Genomic DNA, 25,194 nt, shown 5'->3' on the forward strand with positions numbered 1-25,194 from the left:
ACCTGGAGCCGTTCTCAGTCCCAGCGGGAGACAGATGTGCCTACACAGCCACTCAGGGGAAGAAATGGCACAGCCACCTGTGGTGTCCTGGCCTGTGGGAGGTGACACCACCCTCCACACCTGTCCCTCCACGTCTGCCCCTCCACACCTGCCCCTCACACCTGTCCCTCCACACCTGTCCCTCACACCTGTCCCTCCACACCTGCCCCTCACACCTGTCCCTCCACACCTGTCCCTCACACCTGTCTCTCCACACCACATCCGCTGCTGCTTGAACCAGCGCAAGGGAGCTCAGTGTCACAGCTGAGCTCTCGCTGACGCATCACCCAAACCTCCTAAAACACCCCCGAGGTGGAGACTATATTGGTCCTCACCTCACAGTTCAGGAAAATCCATGCTGAGTTTTGACTTAATCCTAAAATCCATGGGGACCTACTGAACCCTTCTAAGCAGCGAAAAGATGCCATTGATTCTGTGTTTTAGAAAGACCACCCTGGCAGATGTTCCAGAACATGCCCAAGACACCAGGGCACAGGAGAAAAGACAGGCTTATCGCCGACGGAAGTTCGTTAGAGAGACGCAGCACACACTTGCAACTCTGACGTGTGCACTTCTACACTCAGACACAAATTGAATAATGTTTGTATTCTGTTAACCTAATAACGAGCAATTTCACAAGGAAAGAAAAACACAATTACATACGTATGTTTCAGTTTCTCCATGTGCAGTTATGGATGCCCGTGGGAGGCTACTGCCAAGACCAGGGAGCAGCGCCTTCCCCACAGCGCAGACAGAGCTTTGAGACAAAGTATCCTTGCAGATGTGGGGGCTTGTGTTAAACCCACTAATGTGGCCAGAGCTTCAGCCATAATCTTTCATTATTGTTTATTTTATGCTATTTATTTTATTTTCAGTTTTACTTTTTAGAGACAGGGTCTTGCTCTGCTGTCCAGGCTGGAGAGCAGCAGTGTCATCACAGGTCACTGCAGCCTCCAGCTCCTGGGCTCAAGCGATCCTCCCGCCTCAGCCTCCCACAGCACTGGGATTACAGGCTGGCGCCACCTTGCCCGGCCTCATTCTGTTTCTTCCCTGCTTCACACGGGCTCCGCACTCATTTGGTGCAGACTGACAACTCGGGCCTCTGGTACGGAAAGACTGGGGTGTTGAGATCACATGACTGGTATGGTTTAATCAAGGTGAATACATTTCTTAGCAACCCCAAGGGAAAAAAATGACATCTTCATGCAACTTATTAAAACTAGAGACTCCAAAATGTTTTGTGAATTCACAAGTGTGTAATTTAATCACAGGTTTAGATCTTGAGTAAAAAAACTATTACCACAACCTGTGTTCACCGGCAATCCCAGTGTTGGCGGATGCGACTTCCAACAGCCCCGCAGGGTCGGCTGCCCGGCTGCCTTCCGGGTCGGGGGGCTCCTGCCTTACTCACCACTGACTCGGGCAAAGCAAAGTTAGCTCACAGGCTGCAGTCGAGTCCAATGCAGTGACTAGGGAAATCTCAGCCTTGTTCACAGACCAGAAAAATCTATCAGTTAAAAAAATTAAATTGATTACAAATTTAAGAAGCTCAAGGTAGCTCTGAAAAATGATTTTTAAAACATACTTGCTAAGGTACTCGTATTGGTCCTCTCAAGTTGCCACAGCAAATTACCGCGACCGGGCGGCTGAAACGGGCACTGGTGGAAGGTCAGCACAACCAGAAGGCGTAACCGGGCATTGCCCAGCACACAGAAGCACACGTTCACAGGTTACGACTTTCCAGTTGCCTGTCCAAGTGTGCACAGTTAAAATGGAGTGAAATTACATTAACTATTAATATGAGCCTCTCAATTTTCATCTTAAATGTAATATTAATACATTAATAGGCTGCTTGGCAATATTTAATTTTAGCCCGAGATTCCACGTAGGTGCCATGAGAGCCGCCTCTCTGCATCAGCCCAGGGACCTGACGCCCCGTTAGGTGACAAACCAGCCACGTCTGCGTCTCACCTGAGGCTGGAACAGCCCTTCACAGAACCAAAGACCCGGAAACAAGGCCACTTTGCCGAGAGGCAAACTGTGGGCACAGGAAGCAAAGGTTAGAATGATTCTCGTACGCACAGTGGACAGCTCTGTCCGAGAAATAAAAGGCAGAACTGTTTTTTAAAATAAGCCCAAGAAAGTAGAACTGAAGTGATAAAACCATATATTCTTTGACAGCCTCTACACCTACACACTTTGTTTTTGATGTCCTTGCTTTGATCTTGAGAAATCAAAGATGGAAAGGGGACAGTTCAAGAGTTGCAAAAAAATAAAAATACAAAGGAAAGCGAAGCCGTTTGTAGACTACCGTTTAAGAGATCCTACACTCACACAGCTCCTATTTTTAAAAGCTGCCGAGTTTGTCTCGTGCTGGGAATTATCCCAAGTTATTTCTCGACTTTCTCCAGGAAGCTTTATAATCTTCTCAAAATGCTGCTTCCTAAATATGGTTAACGACTCTCTCACGAAACCCACCGTGATGAGGTGGTATTCTAGAAGTCATATTAATGATTTTTTAAAAACTTAATGGTGCTTATAGCTGCCAATTTCAGGTAACCACTTGGTGGATGCCATGAAGCTTCCCAGGAACGGTGCACAGGAAATACAATAGGAAACACTTAGTATTTTTCTTCAAGGGGTTTAGAATTTACCCAGAGAAATTTAGAAGAAAGATCTGGAAGTTGATGAGAGGTTCAGTCCTGTATAGGCATCATAAGGAACAGATAAAACTCCCACAGGAATTCATAGAAAGGAAGCAATGGTGGTGGAGGCCGATCCCAGACCTCTGGGTGGGGGAGGAGGGTGAGCCCAGGCAGCCCAGCCCCTGTCTGGACAAACCCCACCCCACAAGAGCTGTGCGAGGTGCGGTGGTATTAATAACTCTCCACTGTCTCCCGAACATGTAACAAACCTGGGAGGCTGGTTATACCAGAGCGATGTCAGAAAAGGAAGATTATAGCAGAAGAGCAACTCAGTGATCCTCCCTAGCATGTTAAAAATGTGATTTTTGGATGGAGAATTTCCCAAATGCTTTTATGTCACAACAGACAGATCTACAGTATAATTGTTTTAATGGATTGAAAAAAATATTGTGTGCCCTTTAATTTTACTACTGCTACAAAATATGCATTTTTAAGGTAAAAAGTTCTACAGCAAAGTCACTTTAATTGTCTGTAACATGAACTTGGCCTCCTGGTGAGAAGAAAATCTCTACTTTCTAAGGGTCATTTACCAAACATGTGTCCCGTGTTTAATTAACTCAGTAGTAATTGAATTAAAATGGATAGCTGAAAAGCTTGTGTTGTTATAAATTCTAAAGCAAATAAATATGTTTGTTTCTTATCGTGGGATGTTATTTAATTTTTAAAACCTGTTTTTTAACGAATAGTTAAGTTTCATGATTTTAGGCAGAAAGCTACTCTGCGGCAGTTCTGGGGAGCGAGGTGACTTTGAGCCCCTCGTCCTTGCAAACACGTGAGAGGAAGGCACTGGGGAGGCTCCACGCCAGCCGGGTTGAACTTGGCCTTGCTTTCTTCACCCCTCCCCCTACGAGTCATTCTCCTCACGTTTGACTTTTTTAATCTGAACCGTTTCCTATTCTCTGCTGGGAAGTCTTTGCCTTCGAGGGGACTGGCCGTCAGGGACTGAATTACGGAATCGCAGGGCAGGTGCAGAGGTCAGTGCTCGGTGGCCCCCGTGACATGGGATGCGAACGCGCCTGCCTTTGCTCAGTGGTGGCCCAGAAGCATCACGCTTCCCGGGAGGAAAAAAAAACTTTTTAGGGAATCTATCCTCACTACTGTTTGTTCATTCCTGTTTTTCTTTTTTTTTGTTTTTTTAAAGAAAGAGATCTTATAAAAACTTTGGCCTTCACGATTGTCCAAGGTCAAGGGTGAGACTGCAGGTGAACCGGGTGGGAGAGGGTGCTAACACCTACAGACACATGAGAGCGAAGTCACCCTCAAAGACTCGTGGAATTCTGAGGAATCCAAGTGGTGAAAAAGGACAATTTTTTTTTTATTCTAAAAGTGTCTATTTTTTTTTTTACCTTACCTGTTAATGCAACACGGACTATGTACAATGCATGTGTGTGGTAAAAACAAGGACAACAAAACCCCAACTGTCAGTGACAGGGAGCTGGCGGCTTCCCTCCCTACAGGCCACTTTTGTACCAGGTGTTTGGCTTGTTCCTTTTCAGAGCTATGCAAAGTCCATGTAAGGACACATTGTAACCACCCCCCGGGGTCAGATCCGAATGTGAAGACTGGCCTAGACAGTGGTCCTGACCTCGGGCCCACGTTTACCTGACGGGGCAGGAGACCCGTGTGGTTCTGTGTCCTGGTTTTTCAGATGGCACGGCACCTTGGAAACCGGTGCACATTGCACGGAGGGCTGGACTTCACTCCCTTTTCTGCCACTCAGTGTTTCCCTGTGTATATCCCAGTCAGCGACCATTTTCCTGCAGATGGACAAGTACTGCTGATAGCTCATTCCCAGTCTTCTATTCCTGCCAACCCTGCTGCAAGAAATAGCTCTCTTTCTACACTTGTGAGCATATGGGTATTTCTATGGGATCAACTCCAAGTTAACTAGCTGAGTCAAAAGGCCTGTGCATTTTATTTTATTTTTGTAAATATTTTTTATGCTGGTAAAATACAGATGACATAAAATTTGCCATTTCACTCATCTAAAGAATATAACTCAGTGGCATTAAATACGTTCACAGTGCCGAGCAGCCATCGTCACCGCATCCGCTAGAAGCTCTGAACCGTCAAGCGGCAGCCCCCCACTCCATCCCCCAAGCCCTCAGTAGCCCCCCAGTTTACGGTCTCCATGTCTGTGCCCTTACTCCGGGGTCCTCAGAGTTCTTTGTGCATTTTGTGTCTAGTCCTTTACTGCAGCGGTCCCCAACCTTTTTGGGCACCAGGGACAGTTTCATGGAAGACAATTTTCCCACAGACCAGGGCAGGGGGTTGGTGGCAGCGCTCTGTGGCCCAGTCCCTAACAGGTCACGGACAGGTATAGTCTGCAGCCCGGTGGTTGGGGACTGCAGCTTTACTGGTCATGTGATTTGCAACAATTTGGTCATCTGTGGTTTGTCATTTCATTCTCTTAACAGTGTCTTTCAAGGAGCAGAAGTTGTTTATTTTGCTGAGGTGCAATCATCCATCTTTTCTCTCCTAGACTGTCACTGTTGTGGTATCTAAAAATCACCAGACTCAGGGCCACCAAGTTTCTCTCTGATGTAACTTCTGGAAGTTTCAGACTTCCGTGTCTTACATCTATGCCTGTGATCTGTTTGGAGTTAATTTCTAGGAAAGGGCTGAGACCTGTGCTGAGACCCCTGGCCGGGAATGTGGTCTCTGCTGGAGGCCGTGTGGGCGTGAGGAGCACCTGTGGGCTGCTGCGGGAGGTGGGCTGCTGCGGGAGGTGGGCTGTGGGAGGTGCGCTGCTGTGGGAGGTGGGCTGTGGGAGGTGGGCTGCTGCGGGAGGTGGGCTGCTGCGGGAAGTGGGCTGCTGCGGGAGGTGGGCTGCGGGAGGTGGGCTGCTGTGGGAGGTGGGCTGCGGGAGGTGGGCTGCTGCGGGAAGTGGGCTGCTGCGGGAGGTGGGCTGCTGCGGGAGGTGGGCTGCTGCGGGAGGTGGGCTGCGGGAGGTGGGCTGCGGGAGGTGGGCTGCTGCGGGAGGTGGGCTGCGGGAGGTGGGCTGCGGGAGGTGGGCTGCTGCGGGAGGTGGGCTGCGGGAGGTGGGCTGCGGGAGGTGGGCTGCTGCGGGAGGTGGGCTGCTGCGGGAGGTGGGCTGCTGCGGGAGGTGGGCTGCGGGAGGTGGGCTGCGGAGTCCGTCAGGCCCAGTGGTCGACGGGGCTGCTCAGTCGCCCTCGTCCTTCCTGCCTGCTGCACCTGTCGGCTGCTGACAGCGCCGTGTCGGTGTCTCCCACCGGAGCAGTGGACGCATCGACTCCTCCTCGCAATTCCGTCAGTCTCTGACTCACATAATTCGAGGCGCACGTACATTAAGGATTGTTGCGTCTTCTTGGAGGCTGGATGGATCCCTTTATCCCTGTGTAATTTTGGACACAGAAACTAGGGGTCTCTGCTGTAGTTTTTTCATAAATGCCCTTTATCACATTGGGGAATTTTCTTTCTTTCCCTAATTTCTGAGAGTTTTCATCACGAATGGTTGTGAGATTTTGTCAAATGCCTTCTGTGTGTCAACTGAGATGTTCAGGCAATTTCTTCCTTTCTTCTCTTAACATGGTATTGATTCATTTCCTTACGCTGAACCGCCTGTGCATTCCTGGGATAAATCCCACTGGGTCATGCATCTAATCCTTTTAATATGCTGTTGGCTTCAATTTGCTGGTATTTTGTGGAGGATCTTAGCTTCTGTAGTGATACGGGATATTGTTTGAAATTTCCTCTCCGTATGTTCTCTTCTCTGGCTTTGGTATCAGGGTAGCTGGTCACAGGGAATGTCAGGAAGCATTCGCTGCTCTTCCGTGTTCTGGAGGAGTTTGAGAAGGATCAGTGTTAATTTATCTCTGTATGTTTGGTGGAGCCGTCTTGTCCAGGACATTTCTTTCTGAGGATGTTTTTATTACATTATAGATTTTATCCCTTAACTGGTTATAGGTCTGTTGAGATTTTCCATTTCTTCTTCAGTCAGTTTAGATCATTTTCACTGCGGGACGAATCTGTCCATTTCATGGGGGTCATCTGATCTGATGGGGTGTGACTTCACAGTGTTGTCCTATAATCCCTGTTATTAATATCTCTGTGTGGTCTGCAGTGATGTCCCCTTTCATTTCTGATTTTACTGTTCATGTCTTCTCTTTTTTATTTGTCAGTCTAATTAAGGATTTGTCCATGTTTTGATCTTTTCAGTGAATCAACTTTGGTTTTGTTGATGCTCACTACTGGCTTCTTTCTATTTATTTTAATAATTTCTGCTTTTCTCTTTATTATTTCCTCCCTTCTGCCAGATTTGGTTTTCTTCTAGTTCCTCATCATGTAAAGCTGGGTTATTTATTTGACATCTTTCTTCTTTTCAAATGTGGGCTATTAATTTCCCTCCGAGCACAGCCTTTGCAACAGTCCGTATGTTCCAGAATGTTGTGTTTCTGTCTTTGTTTATCTCTAAGTGTTTTCTAATTTCTCTTGTGATCTCTTCTTTGACTCATTGTCAATTTTATAGTTTTCCTCCTGTTATTGTGTCAATTTCAACATACTTGTGAATTTCCCAGTTTTTTTCCTGTTACTGATGTATGCCTTTATTTCACTGTGGTTAAAAAAGTGACTTTGTATGATTTTAATCTTTTATGATTTATTGAGACATGTTTCGTGGCCTAACACCTGGCCCATCCTAGGGAGTGTTCCATGCACAACTAAGAACAGTGTGCATTCTACCCTCCCTAGGCAGACTGCTCTGCATGTGTCCGCTCTATCTGGCTGGTGTATGGTCTTGCTCAAGCCCCTGTTTCTTTCTTAATCTTCCACCTAGATATGTGGCCCACATTGAAAGTGGTGCACTCAAATCTCCCACTATTACTGCAGAGTGTAGAGCTATCTATTAATAGTCCTTTCTTCAATTCTAGCAGTGTTTGCTTGATGTATTGGGAGCTCTGTGTTTTGGGTGCATATACATTTAAAATTGTTATATACTCTTGGTGAATTGACCTTTCTATCAACATATAAAAATCTTTGTCCCCATTTTCTTCATTACTGTCTTTGTGTTCAGTTAATTTTTTTGGAATAAACTGTTCTGACTTCTCTGATCACCTGCACAGGTGATCCTGCATCTCTGTCCTTACTGACCAGCACATCTGCCACACTGGACGCGGGGTCCCCTGCACAGGTGATCCTGCATCTCTGTCCCTACTGACCAGCACGTCTGCCACGCTGGATGGGGCTCTGGTGACTGACGCTGCGCGATTCTGCTGCACACAGGCCCCAGCATCCTTCAGGCAGAATTCAGGCACAGAAGTTTCTTGAATATATTTAGTTCCCTTTCAAGGACACTCTGGCCAGCTATCGATGAAACCTTTCATGTAGCTTAAGTTGCAATTTCATGAATATTAAAATGGACTCTGTACTGGAAAATGCAATAAAAAACTCTCTCCAGATGCCACAGACTGACCTCCGCAGTCTGAGAAGCAGGAGTCTGGAAGAGTCTGAGTGGTTAAGCTATCTTCTGGGGTCCTTGTTATCCTCACAAATGGAAAATCTGCCTCTTCTCCTCTTTAAGAGTACATTAGCGGCCCCATTTACTGGGGAGATAAGTAAGCCCTAAAACCCCGGCTCGCTGAACCTCACATGTGACCCTAATGAGGGAAGGGGACACGTCCACAGAGTGAGCCTGGCAGAAAATCTTTCCTTTTCCTCAATGCAGAGTGGGATGAGGGGCCAGGAAAGAACCAGATGTAGAACTAACTTAGCTCATGTAAGAAACAAAATCCCAACCCCAGAGACCAGGAGGAAGATGCCTGGGTGCAGAGACGCCATCGGGCAGCCCCCGTCCCTGCCCACTGGGCTCCCTGCAGGTCCCTGAGCACACGGGGCAGGAGTGTGTGGTGCCTCCTGAGTGGCTGCCCAGAGTGTGTGTGTAAAAGCACGACGGAGGAACTTCCTACTGACTCTCCACTACAAAAGGGTTATGCCTTCCACAGGAAAAAATAAACTGTTAAAGCTAGTGCATACCAGCGTGGGTTGTGCACGGTAGAGCAAACCTACAAAATACAATTTGTTTTTCAAGAGCCCATTCTATAGGAAATCTCAGAGGGAAAATGCTGCCCACTGACCCTCCCGCTTTTGTTCCGCTGGCTCTTCCTCTTCGAGGACGTCTCTCCCCTGAGAGGCGGAGTCTGAGAGCTCTCAGGCGCCTGTTCAGTTACAAGGGCGCATCCTCACAGTCCAGAGTGAAGACGGCCGAGAAACTGTTCCTGAAAGGATGGACTCTCGAAGGAGATAGCTGTTTACTTGCAATCTGCTGAAAGCACGGCGGAACTGGACTGATGACAGTCGGCAGGCTCAGAAAGCAATGAACAAAGAGCCACAGACAGTGGAGCAGGGCCCATCCGGCAGGGCCCGCTGGTGTGAGCAGCCCGGGGACTGGGGGCGCAGCTCCGTGGGGAGGGCTGTGCCACAGGTCACGGGCAGGTGCTTGTGCCCCCTTGACCTTTGTGTCTGTCACCCATAAAGTGGGATAAGGGTTGTACATTTTTTAGGACTATTTGATGACTAAATTGGGGAACTCACACAGATGTGTAGTGCGGTTCCAGGAGTGACACGAGTGCTCAGGAAATCACAGACTTTCCGCTTCCCTGTCTCCTCCCTGCCACATCCACCCATGCCCCCAGCCGACACAGACCTGCACACACATAGAGCCTGGAAAACGGGGTTTTTTAAGAAACGAATACTTAGTTGCTATTAATTCATCCAAAACAACTGATTTAATATTTAACACAAATTATTTTAACTGGTGTGTGTCAGGCTTTTCTGAAACACCCCTTCCTTCCTCCCTGCCACTCCGGTGGACGCTCGGCGCAAACACTGCAGGACGTTGATGTCCCAGCCAGAGTGCGTCCTGCCGCTGCCTCTGCCACAGCCAGAGTAACCGAGCCCTAACCCTTCAGCGAGGGGGGATGGCCCCGCTGTGGCTCTGCCTGGCACAGGAAGGGGGTGAACAAACACGCGTGTGTGACCTCAATATTTCAGGAGACCATTTGGCTTCCTATAACTCACTCATCCCAACCTGTAATTATCTCTTTTTTGTTTATTTGTGAAATAGGAACATTATTTACAGTCCTTCCTTGTACTGCACCCTCTCCCTGGCATCAGCCGGAGGTGCCACAGCTTGGGCAGGGCCAGGGTGGCCGTGACGGAGCATGAGGAGGAGCAGTGAGTGCTCTGGGTCTGGCACTGCACTCCCAACACGGACCTCGAGACCTTCGTGACCTCGCCATCTTCAGAGAAAACCACATCGAACCAAAACAGGGGATTCTAAATTCCAAAGCTGGCTGGTCTGTCCCAAGAGCCAAGCTTGGAGGAGGACCATGGTCTCCACGCACCGTGTGGGTGCTGAGAGTCAGGGCATCGTGTGCAAACAGGAACCATCCACTTAGGAAGAAACCCAGAGGCTGCTGGCTGGAGAGAGCGGGGAGGAGACGACAGCATCCACGGAAGGGCTGGACGGTGACACCATAAGGGGACAGGGGCTTGGGCCCACCTGCCACACTGGGTACCAGTGGGAGACACGCCATGGGGCATCTGAAGCCCCGGTGAGAGCCAAGGCGGGCTTAGCATGCACGGGAGACGTCAGGCTCCCAGCGAGAAACTGGCCGGCCTCTTCCACAGCCCAAGGAGGCCTGGATGGCAGCCTGGCACCAGTCACTCAGCTGCAGAGGCCAGCCAGGGCCACATCCCGGACATGAGACCACGAGTCCCCCACCCAGATGAGTGCAGAGAGGAGACTGAGCTCAGACCATGCAGCAAGTTCAAGGGCTGTATTGCCCCAAGCTCACTGTCTGGAAACACGAGCTCGGGACAAAGATGAACCCGTCTGTGGAAGTGAAGACGACTGCATCGGACCTTGCACACCAGGGCTTTGGGCACCCCTGGATGCACGTCTGTTGTCTCCCCAAATCTGAGAGCCTGTGTGGTTCAGAGGGCACCCTCAGAACAGAGTGGCACCCGGTCAGCACCAAGCACGTGCCTGTCCTAGAAATGAGTGACGCGCACGTTCCGCCTTCCCCACGGCCGGTGCCCCGAAGCTGCAGGTCTGCACAGCAGGCAGAGGCGTCTCAACGCTGGACCCTGTTTCCTGCAAGGAAGCTGCACCTGGCCTCCAACTCTTCGATTCTTGCTGGGTGCCGACAACACATCAGGCTGTCTCTGCCACGCTCTGTGACTGCACAGGGGACAGGAGACACACGCTTCCCTCTCTACAGCTGGGAGTTGATGCAGCTGACACGTGGCTCCACATCTTCCAGGCATGTAGCAGAACAAGACGCAGGTAAGCTGCATCACACGCACTGTGAGCACAGAGCTGTGCTCTGGCTGTAGCAATGCCAGGAGTAGAGGGAAAGTTCCTAGGGTCAGAGTCCAGTCCGTGGTCCCCTGCCACCACTTTGCCCTAAGTGCCCTGAAGGGTGCAAATATGGCCCCGGGGCCAGCTCACATGCATAAGTGAGGGCCAGTGATGGCAAATGATGGTTAGGGGAGTCGCTGTGGACTGAATCGTGTCCCCTGCCAAACACACATGCTGAGGTCTAACCCAATGCGACTGGTTTGCAGTAAGGCTGTACTCAAGGTTAAACGGGGTCACGAGGCGGAGTCCTGACCTGCAGGGTTGGCGTGTGCTCAGCCCTGCCTGGGACACAGCAGGCAGGGGCCAGCACGGCGTCCTCCCCGGAACCCAACCACCGGCACCTCGACCTCGGATTTCCCAGGCTCCAGAGCCAGGAGAAAACACATTTCTGTGGCCTCAGCCACCCTCTCTGTGGTACTTTATTATGGGAGCCCTAGAAGATTAAGAAAAAAGTCATGTGAGTTGTTTTTAAAGTTTTACTTACACAGGAAAGTTGCTTCAGACCACTCCTTGACCTACTTTAAAGCATAGTCCGGTGGCAACTGCAGATAATGATAATGGTGGTACCATTTCAGTTTGATACAGCACTTTTCTTCTGAGGCACTCACAGTACTTTTTAAAAAATAATGTAAAAATATCAGGTAGGAAATAGCATGATTACCTCTGATTTGCAACCAACATCAGAAGAGAAGCTTTTAGGGTGCACATCCTAGCATGAATGAATGTGTTAGCTACTGAGCTGCAGGTACAATCTCATTGTTGAAACAGCGTCCGTGCTATTACTGAGATGGGAACCAGCAGGCCCCGCTCAGTAAGGAGTCATAAGACCTGCCTGAGAAACTGGCCCAAACCAGCTAGAGCCAAGACGGCACAAAACAGACCTCAGGTTACCCTCCCTGCTCATGTGCCTGCTCACAATGCATCAGCCGCTAAAGACGGCTTCCAAACACCACGAAAGTTACCCGGTAACAGGCATGTGGCCTCTGGATCCTTGAGTGTGGCTTTTTGACTGAATCCAAATTTTGCAGAACAAACCCTTTCACTAAAGGTTAAACAAATGCTTTGGGAAGATGCTCTGCCTCTGACCGGCCCACAGGCCACAGGATCACACTCATGTAGTTCCCTCCTCTGTGTCCCCACGAAACTTGGTTTATGCCTGTTACAGAACCTGCCACACTCCGAGCTGTGGCCTCCTGAGCGTCTCTGTTGGAGACTGTGACGGTCACTAGCGAAGTGCTGACCACACGGAACTTGGCCGCTGCAGGACAACGGCTGGACGGACGGACGGTGACCAAGGCAGTGAAGAGTCTGGCATGTGGGTTTGCATGATTCAGGTTCTGTTGCTTCTACCTGATCGTTTCTGAAGATGCTGAAGTAAATTCATCCCAATGGCCCTCCCTGTGCACTGCTCCCCCTCTGCCTCTAGCACCCACCTGCGCACACCGTCTTTCCCAACCTGCGACACGGGCAATTCACAGTCCTGACTGCAGCTTCAGCTCCTAGAGAGATGGCCAGTGACCTCTAGAATCTAGAACGTCCTCCTCCTGAACCTAAGGGGAGATTGGCCGTTCTCTAACATATGTTTATATGCATAAATATTAATTTATTTGTGGCTACAAATGTGTCTTCACAGGATACTTGTGATGAACTCCTCATCACTCAAATGTCCCCATCATTATAACTGCCATGAATTCTTTCTTACTGTGTTCCTATGAAGACATCTTTCTTCTCAAGTTCACGAAAATCATACAGCAAACAGAAAAAGAACAACATTAGCTGAGCACCTCTCTGTTCCAGGTGTGGTATGAGGCTTTTCAAACTCTTCATTCAGTTTCACCCTTCCCCAACTGCTCAAGTCCGCAGGGCTCTCTGATTATCCAGGAGATCGGACTCGGGCTCAGGCACTAAATGACTCACCCAGTGCTGAGGGGCCTGCAGCAGAGTCAGGACGCCAGGCAAAGCCTCTGAGTGCCAGACCCCAGTACCCCAGACACGGCACTGTGCTACATGGCACAGGGACCCCGTACACGGCACTCTCTGGCGTGGTATAGGGGCCACCTGGGCTTAAGGCTGTGTTCTCTGTTCCTAGGATTTGTCAAAATTCAGAATTCAGTAAGACTTCACATAGATTCTAAACTAGCTTTTATGCTATTCCAGGCAAATGTTTATTCATGTAGAATCTCAAAAAGAATTTAATAGAATGCAAGCTCTGCAAGATAGGCCACAACAAAGACCAGCACTGGGTCTGTCACTCTCCTTCCGAAAGACACAGGTACAATTTGAGGACTAAGGAATATCCAACTCTAACACCTTCCTCCCATCTTCATGATCTTTCTGAATTTTGGCTCTGGAAATTACAAAACATACGAAACCAGAATTCCATGTGAAATTAAAATCTCTTTAAAGCACACATTGGAATTTATTTATAAAGTGATAACTGAGGTTCTAGAAAAGAACCCAAGATAGTACCAGACTATAAGGATAATATATAGTCAAGGCAAGAGCTAAGTGAAGCACCTTCGTCCTGCAGCCCCCGGCCACTGCGGACCCCAGTGCCCTGCACCACAGCGAGTGACACTGGCACCCAGAGGCCGGTGCGTTAGCCACTTCACCTCACCCCACAAGCACCCTTCACAAGACCCACCCTCCGGGAGAGGTTTACAGTCCTCTGGCCAACAGCAGGTGAAGGTGAACAGAAAGAGTGGTTGGCAGACACATTCCCAGGGATGTCATTAACTCCCCCCCTGCCCACCCCCCCCCCGTGACCTTCAAAGCCGCGCATGACTCTGCGCCTGTCTGCCTGCCAGCACCAACCCCCATCCGGCCCACGGGCATGTTGTGCTGCTTCATTAATTAAGGCTCCTAAAAAGATTTCAAACTCCCTGGCAGGTGTGTGGAGAAGGTGTGTAAATGATGAATTCCGCTGTGAGCAAATCGGTACATCTCCCTCCTCGTCCTCGCAATACAGGGTTTGCTGCGCAGCTGTGCCCGGGCAGCGCAGCTGCAAAGGGGCACCTGCCCTGGGCTGAGCCGGGCACCGACACGAAGGTGCTGAGCCCGGAGCAGGTTTCTCCCCTGTTTGTGTTCAAAGGCACATAACAGGCTTTTACAAGAGCATTCACAGCCCCTTCAGGATTTATACTATAATCCTGTGTAATCCACGTGCCGCTGCCTTTGTGGAGAGCAGTTTCTGGGGCAGGGGTCCAACCCCAGCCCCTTCCATTCCAGTGGGGCCGGCGACCGGGTGATCCCGGCTCCATCGCTGGGCAGCAGGGGACACAGGGCTCGGCCATCCCCAGGGGCAGGTGCTCCCGGGGGCGCACCAGGCACCGTGGCAAAGGCCCTTGTGTGCACAAGGAGTGAAAGCAGCAGGGTCTGACCTCTGACAGCGACGCACCCGCACACTCATGTGTCAGCACTGTCCAAGAGCTGAGGGCAGGCTTCCCAAACAGGGCTCCAAGAGGATCAACCTCTCGCCAGGCTGACCGGAGGATTAAAATGGCAACTCCAACCCTCAAACTGAAAGTCAGCGTTTGTTAAAATATGCCTTCCACATGTAGTAATACACAGGTAATTTCCATTTCCTCCGATTTGTTCAGATAAGTAGGCACTGCCAGGCACTAGCAATTCTACAACAAACTTACTGTTCTGCGTATCTCATCCAATCTTTAAATGCTTTCCAATAAATCTTTCCCTCTAATACTGGTCACTAAGACATAAACACACTTAAATCCAAAAATTAGCCTCTTCAGGCCAGGGCTTGTACAGTGTCTCGGTTCAGGCCATTCCCGGAATGTCTGCAGGGCAAGCTGCCAGGCTGAAGCAGTGACGGCTCTGAGTGCCAACGTCAGACGAGAACAGATTCAGAGGCATTTCTGTTTCCTTAGATGTTTTCTTAAATTCAACAACTCTGATGCATAGATGACTAGAATTTTCTAAGCCCTACACGTCAAAAATCTTGCACAATTGCACAAAGGAAGCCAATAAGCAATGGTGTTCATTTGAAGGTTAAGGAGCAGTGACCACCTTACGATAGTTCCCCTTCCTGACAGAATTGCGTGCACACACACCGAACCAAAACATAGCCAACAACGGAAGCAGCTGGTTCTCATCACAAAACTGACTCTTTCTGTGTTAAAAGTAACTTCCCAAGGTTTATCACTGGCTACAGTTACTTGCTGAGGGTGAACCGGAGCGTCACCCCCACCATAGAGTATGTGACACTCACATTGCGCTCAGGATTGGTCTTCTAGAACACGCTTGTGCAAACCAAGTTGCTTTTCCCATTTTGTGTAAAGACTCTCATTCTTCAGCGGGAGGTGACTGGAATCCAGAGCCCCTGGGGCAGTGGGGGCACCGTGCAAAGAGGACGGAGACTCCGGCTGCTCCAGTGAATTCCTCCACAGCGTGCCACAGCCTCCTGGGGACCCCACGAGAAGCCGCAGGCCCGTCACCCACATGCGACACGTCGAGAGGGGGTAGGTGTGAGAGGGCAGCTGGCACCACTGCGAGACCCTCCGACATCCCAAGCACAGGGCCAGGCCCTTTATCTACGCTATGGTCTCACGTTACAAACGAGAAAACAGCCCCAGGGTCCGGCTCTCACACAGTGGGTAACCAGGGAGCTTGTTCTGAATCTAAGTCTTCTTACTAAATCCTTTTTTCAGTTTCATTTCTATTCGTTGTATTTATTGGTAAATAATAAAAGAAAAATGTAAGTGGACAAGCCAAAATCTAAAATATTTAAGGGATATTTATGGTGTATCACTTCATTAAAACAATCTGTTTACAAGCTATTTTTCTCTGCTTAAAAAATAGTGATGTTTGTATGACTCAGAACCGTTTGCTCCAAAAGGTGGGTCTCGTTGCCCACGGGCACAGTAGGTGACTGTCACCATGCAGCACCGAGATCCAGACGGCCACGCAACGGAGCCAAAGTGCGTCTTGTGCCACCTCCAGGATGCTTTCTATTTAGAAGCACGTTCTTCTCAGATATCTTCTAAGACTAATCTAAATGCACTATGTTATGTTCACTTGTTAGTGTCTTTTTGAAGTATGACTGAGCTTATTAAGAAAAATGAATTATGAGACATTTTTAAAAAGAAATATTTGAACTGGTCCTTTTTCAGCGATGAATCGTGGCAAACCACCCACATGGCAGAAACGATGACGTTTAACTACAGTCCTGTCATCTCCTCACAGTCTCATCCCGCCACAGAAACCACGGAGAACACTGAGAAAATGTGGTGCAAAGGGAAACTCTCGTCATTGAATTACGTGTGGAATTAGACTGCATACACCACCTGACAGTTTATACTGTGTGTTAATATAACCTGTTAAATCGCGTGGGTGGGATAGGGCTACATTGTGGCAAAACGCCAAAAGCAGAGGAAATGAATGGAGACGCAGGAGGGGCCCAGGATCTGGCCACCAGCAGGTTTTGAGCCCCGAGGATTCGGTGTGGAGAGACGGGACGTGGAAGGGCGAGAACGGACACAGACGGGAAAGATGTTTCTGGATGGACAGAAGAGCGAAGAAAGAAGCAGAGAGACACGAGCAGCCACGGGGGGCGGGGCGTGGGGACCAGTCATGGTTCCACGGGGACAGGGTCTTGTCTCGGAGCAAACCCTCGTTTCTTTGCATTAACGTTGGCGCCAGCGCGGGATCCAGGCAGCTGCAGGCTCTTGCTGTCTTCGCTTTCTGTGGAGCTTCAATTATCCTGATAGGATCACTTTAATGGTCTCCTTTGAAGCAATTTAGAAAATCTCCACTGAAACATAAGTCTACAAGGGACTCCACAAATGACCACTAGCAGCCATGAAGCCCTTTGTCCTAGAAAGGGATGCAGTTAGCTGCGCGAACGAGAGGCCGCGCAGTTCTGAGTGCTCCGCGCTGCCCCACTTCCCTGCTGGTCTGACTTGGCGATGTGATTTTGAAGCAACTTTTCCTATTATCAGAAAAGTCACATACTTGTTACCGAAAAGTCAGGACCTGTGAGAAACAAGGAAGAAGAAAACCCAGCAATCTAGAGCTCCGCCCCAAAAGACATCACTTCATAGATCATTATATACTGCACAGATAATTTTTTGATGCTACTTAAAAACAGATGTGCACAACAGCATCTTCCAAATTTTTTGTGATGTTACAAAACATCACACTCAAAGGCCGACCCCAGGGACGCGAGGCTGTCTCCGATGGGGTGACATGTGCACAGCCTGAGCCCCGGGGACAGAGGAGAATTCGGAATATTTACTGAGCACCAAGCCTCAGCTACTGGGAGAGCCTCAAGGAAAGGAAACTGGATCAAGGTCACAATGACAGGAGATGCCAACCCACAAACTGCCTTCGCCCAATGCCAGGGGACAGAGGTGCCTGCGCTGCTGTCTTCATTTCTCCTAGAACTAACACGACAAAGCATTTGGCTCCACACCCACACTTAAACTGCAGGTATCTGCTTTCCAGTTGCTAACTCAGCACTGCTTAGCCGTGTACAGGTACAGACTAATTTAAAACCCATGACACACACACACCCCATCGTCTGAGCTGGGCGTGCTGTTATCGTCACAGTTTTACAGAGAGGCTCCAAAGGTCATAGACATCCTGAGGGTTCCTGGTCCATGTCCAGCTGGTGCCTCCCCCCGACAGCTTTTTATACAAACGCAGTGGGCTTGCTCCGCAGAAAGCCACACATGAGACCTCGCATGTGACATCAGGGGCAGACTGGAGGACGCCCTATGGCCCCCCTGGGGATGTCCCTGGGTCCCACTTAAGAGTCTTCACACTGCAGGTGACATCTGTGGACGTGGCACTCACACCATGGCTCAACCCCAAGCTCGTGTGCAGCCTGGCCACCCACACACCTCTCTGCCCCTCTCTGCTCTGTCCAGGACCCGAGCACTTGTGCGCAGGGCTGCCCTGGTGGCAGGGAGACCTCCTGCTCTCTGCTGGAAACGTCCCTCTTGTCCTTCAGCCACACAGCAAACGTCACTTCTCCCATGAAGTTCTTTTTTCAACCTTAAGCCACAAAAAATTCACCCTTCTTTATGTACCTCCAAACTATTTCCTTTTCCTAATTCCTGCTATCAAGTCCCTTTCTGTTTAAAGACCTAGGGTGGCATATTTTGTTGATACAGGGAAAACTAACAGACTTTTACTCACTGAATGGAGATAAATAAGCAAACACTGTGACACGGGGAGGCCTTTTGCTTTTCCTCAGCTAGACGTTCATGGATCTCTCCTTTTTTGGGGGGGAGACAAAGTCTCACTCTGTCCCCTGGTGTCATCACAGCTCACAGCAACCTCAGACTCCTGGGCTCGAGTGATCATCTGCCTCAGCCTCCCGACTAGCTGGGACTACAGGTACCACCACCACGCCTGGCTAATTTTTCTATTTTTAGTAGAGACGGGGTCTTGCTGTTGCTCTGGCTGGTCTCGAACTCCTGAGCTCAATCAATCCTCCCCACTTGGCCTCCCAGAGAGCCGGGATTGCAGGTGTGAGCTGCTGTGCCTGGACAGGATCACTCTAAATCTCAAGGAAATAGGTAGCAGGGTGCTGGGAGTTCGGCACATTATCAGCCAAAGGCAGGGCTGGTTCAAATCCTCAGCAACTGGCCTCACTGAGATTTGCTCAGTAAAACTGACTAAGGAAGAGGAGACCCCAGAGACATCTGAGCCGGCAGGAGTGACTGTCACTGCTGAGTGAGGGGAATTACACAACCTCTGCAGCCAGGCTTGGGGACCCACTAAGGTCCCAAGGAAGGTTCACTTCTGGTAGGCTCAGCACTGCCAAGCCCAACGTTGGCGCATGAAAGTCAATAATTCTAAGCTCCTCAAAGTCAAAGCCTTTTGCTCATGCTACTTCCTCACGCTGGTGCAGTGCACGATGTCCAGGTGGCTCCAGGGCTCTCTGCCTTCTGGCGCTCACACCTTCGTTGGGCCCTTCTTCCCCCGATGGTAGGCAGGACCTGCAGTGAGCTTCTCACCAACAGAGGGAGGCCCAGGCAACAGCGCCCTCCTGTGATGGGGCTGCCTTACGAGGAAAGATCCATCCTGCCGGCCACCTGCTCTGGACTCTCCTGCTCCACTGCTGGCTTTGAAGCCACAAGCTCCAGCCACAGAAAGACTCTCACCAGCAAGCCGAGAGGGCTGGGGACAGTGAGCCTCAGTGGCGCCTCCAGGTGAGAACACAGCCCTGCTGGAATCTTTGACCTCTGCCCTGCCCGGAAGACCCAGCGAGCCATGCCCAGACTCCTGACTCAGAGACCCTGAGAGAGAAGCGTGTGCTGTTTGCAGCTGCTAAGTTTATGGTAACTTCTTATCCAGCATTGGAAAACTAAGATACCCAATATGCCAATTTCCCTCTACAGTGTGTTCTTTATATATACACACACACACACACACACACACACACACACACACACATATATATATATACACACACATACATATATATACACACACACATATATTAAGATACTTATTTCTGTCTTGAAGCGTGGTTTTAGACATACCTAATTTTCACAGTTCTTGGTAAAATCACTTAGGACAGGTATCGGATTTTTGCCCACACATTTACATAAGGCGCAAAACAGAGCTTCTTCCATAGCAGGTAATTCTACAATTTTATTCAAGTGAAATTGAGTTGAAGACTATTCTAGACCTTAGGACCAATGAGTTTGCAAATACTAATAACAAAATAATCAGAGCTCTACAGTTTTTTTTACAAAGGGTTTTTGATTGAGAACGTCCTAAGTTATTATTAAATCATTATAACAACATTGTCAAAGCACACTAGTGACATCTCCATTATTTGCAATTTTTCCTAAGTCCCCAATTATAAGAATACCATTCTGCAAATGTTTGTAGTTAACATTGATTCCCTGAGCGAATATAGTTCCTTTCTCCCTAGTTATTGTTAATTTTCTGTCTATTCTTTGCCCTGGACTGGAATAAGTGACTTAACAATCATGGGTTTATCAACGTGAAGGACATTTCTGCGTAAATATCTCCTAAACATTAAATTGTCCAGAAATGCATATATGTAGTTTTCCTCTCCTGGAAAAGACTAAGAAGTGTTCATGTCTTAATCCAAAGGGACATTCAGGTATTTTTACAGCCTAAAGCCTTTTATGCCCAAGGCACTGTGTTATCAATGTGCGACTCACTCATTGCAGACGGGCAGGTGTGGCTGCCAACGCAGGCGCCGTCAGGGAGGGTCTCACACCGCTGATCGGGCAGAGAGCACAGACGAAGGCGTTTTTTCCCCAATCAGCTACCCTGGGATCTCTTTTCTGCAATAAATCCTTGGTTTGGCTAAAGGAATCTATTATTTTTATTAAAACCTGAATTGTATTAAATCTGAATTTTAAAGATTCAGCACGTCCCTGTAAACACCAGTAAGCAAATAAAATGGGAGTAGTTGTTTGTTTAAGTTAACATAGGGTTTAACTGTATTGAATTCGTGTACAAGAAAAGTAACGGAGTGTTCACTCAGGGTCGCACCAGTGACTTGAGGAGCAACTCTCAGGAGAGTTCAGGCTCTTTCCATCAAGGATCGCACCTGCTAATTCTGTTCTTGCAACTGCTGGATTTTACTAACTGGAAGGGACCTTAGGAACTATACAGATTTTCTTTTTCAGTATAGGAACTATACAGAATTTCTTTCTCAAATAATTTGAGAACCCGAGGGATTGAGTGGCTCGTCCACGGTCAGGTAGCCCTTGGGTGCCAGAGAGAGGCCAGAGGCAGCTCTCCCAAGTCCCCAGGGCACTGCGCCCACGTGAGGCATTTATCTGCGTGAATGGATAGGCAGAAAGACCATGTCTCCAGACTGCTGGAGTTGGAACAGACTAGTGAGACGTCACTATTGACTAAGGCCAATGTAAAGCAATAATTCATTTGTTTTTTAAAGAAATCTGCTGAGCTTCCATCCCTAGCAACCTCCCCCCCCAATACCCAGTCTAGAATTACTCTAAATTAACTGAGATTCAAGAGGATTTTTCCATAAGTTTTGTGATTCACAGGACATATCTACTTAACTTTTCTTGTCTATTAGTTGCCCCAGTAAACAGCAGGGAGGCAGACACTGTATGTGAATTCGCTGGGGAAGACACAGTGAGCCAGCTGGCTCTGCACTCGCTGGTGCGGGTGAGCAGGGTCCTGCCCACCCACCCCTGCTGGGAGCCACTTGGGGCTCACCTGCCGGCTGACACTGGGACACCAACGCTTAGCTCAGGAATCATCTTTTATAATCGTGTTTTCTAACCCACCTGCCTCCTGGTAAAACTCGCCATTCCAGTTTGACACTACAAATCTATCACAGTTCATAACTCTTGTTTTATACACTTCTTGATAGATGTGTCTCTCCCTGCTTTATTAATTTTTGCATCCCTAGTGCTTAGCAGAAAGCCTAGCAAAAACAGGGTGTCTAGATATTTTTGAAATAATAATAATTTGTGGAGTGGCCATATATGCACAGATATGCCTTCCTCTTCAGGATGGGGAAAAAGACTACAAGTGACTCCTGTCTTCCAAAAATTCATTAGTAAAATAACCGCACTTTGAATTAACAACTGTATTTCTAAGATTTCTAGAATTTCCCCTAAGGAAATAAACATGAATAAGCACACAGATAAAACTATGAATATATTCATAAAGGTATAATTAATACTAGTAAAATGATAAGAAATAGCTTAAAGTTCCATTAAAAGGGGATTAATTCAATAAATCACAGTGGATCAACAAAACGGAATAATATGTAACCACCAAAAATGATACTTAGTAACATATTTAATGCCAGTAACAGACTCACAGTCCGCAGGCAAGTGACAAGTGCAGGTGATGAGGGAACACGTGTGGTGTGATTCAACAAAAACGCGTCTATTCCTTGTTTATGACATTCCTGGAAACTCTGCCACTCCATGAAAAGCCATAAAATGAAAACTTAATTTTATTAATTTTAATGAGAAATTTATAATGTCATCTTCTAATCCAATATACACAGATAATTTTAAACTATAGAGAAATATTAACTGAACAAGGCAAACCAGTGTGCTTGTGTGACCAGCACCACTTTAAAGTAAACCGACACCATCGGCCCACCCAGTGTGAGCGGGAGGGCTGCTCGAATCCACCAGGGTGACTCTCGGGAGCGGGAGGGGCTGCGATGGGAAGTCAAAGAATCCCCCCACACACACAGGCTGTGGATCCACGTCATCACACAGCCGAAATTAAAACCACAGCAAGAAAAACACCTTCAGGGCAAATGAAGGATAAACACGTGAACATACACATGCATGGCAAAGTGGGGAGTGAGGGGGATCCAAGGGCAGCAGCCCGGCAATGCCAGGGCGTGCACTGAACGCGGCACAGGGTTCAAGTCTGCACCCTCGTTCTGACTGAATCCATGCGTCAGTCCAAAACTCTAATGTTGGAATACCACTTCTCAGTGTTTTGGGTGAAAGGGCACTTATAATTATTTCCTTAGAGCTGTTAAGACAGAAACATGACACAGAGCTCCTGCGGTGGGTGGTGTCAATCAGAGCTGGAGACAGGGTAGGACACGCAGGCTGGGGCTCACAGGCTGGTGGGACGAGGGCTGATTTTTGTTCTTATTTCTCTCAGTTCTCTATGATGGTTATGCTCTTTTGTAATAAGGTCAAAATAAAATGATTAGGAAGATAAAAGAGCATTCATCTACAGCAAATATAAATTAATGTTTCCCAAAAGGGTAATATTGATTCTTACAAAAAGCATATTTTATTTTAGTCCTTATAGATCTCTCCAAAAATCCTTATTTTGTATGAAATTGCACCCGTTTTTCTCTTTTTGGGTTGGGGACAGAGTTCCAGAAGGCCTAGAGTGACAATTATTTACTTGGACCCTTTTCCTATAAACTTCTCATAAGTAGAGGTTTTGCATTATCTGTCTTTGTGCCACGTAAAGACCTGGGAAAGAAAAGAGAGTCGGTCCATGTGGAAATGGTGGCCTGTGAGTCCCAGCTGCAGGTGGCATCCAGCACCGATGTGTGCCGAGAATGAACACGACACCACGCAGCCCCGCGCTGTGGTCCAAGGCGTCTCGGTAAATGTGATCGATGTGACTGTCCCGTCAGCCTCTGGGCACAAATCTATCCCTGCGTTTTGCTTGGTCCATTCCAAACTCTCCGCCATAAGCCGGACAGTGCACTCGTTCTCTCTGCTGCAGGCCCTGGTGTGGTCTCTGGCCAGACACGGGCTCTCCTCGTACCGTTTGCTCACTGCCACCCGAGGGATGTGACCCTGTCATCTGGAAGGGATCATTTCTCCCCATCCGTAACACTGGGTCACATCTTACGTATGTGACACCGAGGCTGCTTTGTGCAGTTCAGGGAGGTGCTAGACCAAAGCATTGAGCCGGATGGCTCTGGATTTGACTCCGGGCAGACTGTGAGCTCGTCCGTCTGTCTGTCTGTCTGACGCAGCGGGAGGGACAGAGAAGGCGCCACATCCTGAGTACCCTGGCATACAGCGAGCGCCCACTCATGGCAGCTGCAGGTACGACTGCTGCATTAGGTAGGATCTACGAAGAATACAGTGAAATCACTGCTAACGAAGGCATCAGAGAAACATAGAGCATTTTTAAGTCAGTAAGTTAAGAATGGGAGGATTTCTTCTCCCATTTCGTCACCAGCCTGAATGTTCAGTACATAATTCGTAGCTTCAATTCAGCTTGACCACCCCTACAACTAAAAAGGTAAATAAAAACCACTACCTCAGAAAACGAAGCCAGAGACATTCATCTTGTGTTCTGCGAGCTCATATATGTTGACTTGTTTTTGTGTGTGCACATGCAATACGTGCCTGCATACGTGTGGCTGTGTGTGTACTTGTGTGTGCATGTGCATGCCTGTACACTTACATTGGGGAAAAAAAGAGTTCATTAATTTAAATCATTTTGTCTATTAAATAAATTCCAAATTTATTTAAGACACAAATACAATATTTAATTAAAATTTAATATTAATTAAAATTAAAAATTAATTCAAACATAATTAAAAAATATTTCTCCATACATGTAAAAAAATGACTCTTGCAAATTGAAAAGTGATAAGCAGAGCCCTGATGCTGAGACAACTCAGCCTTCTAAGCTTTCAAATTAACAGGACTTTCATATAGGAAAAATGGTTATGGAATGACTCAGGTTGTGAACTGATTACAAAATCAGAAAAGGTATTAATAAGTATACACCCTATTGCCCAGAGTCAGGGCAGACTCTTGGCTATACATAAAGGTATTAAAGTCTGGAAATTTCATTTAAAGTTTCCCACTTGGAATTCTGCATCAATGTCATTCTGGGCTCTCACTCTTTGAGCAGAATCCCACTTCCCTCCCTGGGAATTCTACCACAAGTTTATCTTAATTTAACATGCAGCACATATCCCAGTTCATTAAAATCAGCTTTTGAATTGAAGCATTCACACAGGCTGGGGACTTTGGATTAAATTCAAATTCAGACCAATATTTGCATGCAGTAAACTCCAAGGGCCTGCGTGGAGCCAGGGCCTTCCAGAAAAGATGAAGCTGTCTGCACCTCGCGGAGCCGCAGTGCGAGCGACGTGCGGACAGACCCTGCCGCGGCTCCCCGCCCACTCTCCACCCCCGACGCAGGGCCACTGCTGCTGTGGGCTCCCGATCAACTCCTGGAGGGTGAACCCAGTGGGGTGACACCAGTTACAGAAAACGAGTAACAGGACAGTGGGTCCCCGGGGGTCGACACCCTGGGTCTGGCACCTCGAGAAGCTGTGGCCCGAGGGTGAGGTGGGCTGCGGCCTGCGCCTTACACTCCCCAGCAAAGCTCGGCGGGCTGGGGCGAACGCAGGTGTCCCGTTGACGCCCCAGAGGGGCCCGGGCAGCCCCTGGCTTCCCGCAGCCGTCCCCCCATCCCAGGCCCACAAACTCCAAACTGGAGAAAGGACGTGCTCGTGGCTGGCGGGAGGCCTCCAAACTCACCCCACCACCTCCACCCAGCTGAGCTGCAGCATCTCCCAGAGCAAGCTCTCTGCAGCTGTCTGGGCGATTCTGTCTCATTCTC

The 25,194-nt window shown here is 48.5% G+C and overlaps 1 protein-coding gene across 1 annotated transcript in view; it reads right to left on the reverse strand.

Moving 5' to 3' along the window:
* DLGAP2 (DLG associated protein 2) overlaps positions 1–25,194 on the reverse strand; it is a 180,061-nt gene that overhangs the window by 142,298 nt on the left and 12,569 nt on the right. The window lies entirely within an intron of this gene.

The sequence above is a fragment of the Lemur catta genome, chromosome 22, assembly GCF_020740605.2.
Source record: "Lemur catta isolate mLemCat1 chromosome 22, mLemCat1.pri, whole genome shotgun sequence".
In the NCBI taxonomy this organism is placed as follows: Eukaryota; Metazoa; Chordata; class Mammalia; order Primates; family Lemuridae; genus Lemur; species Lemur catta.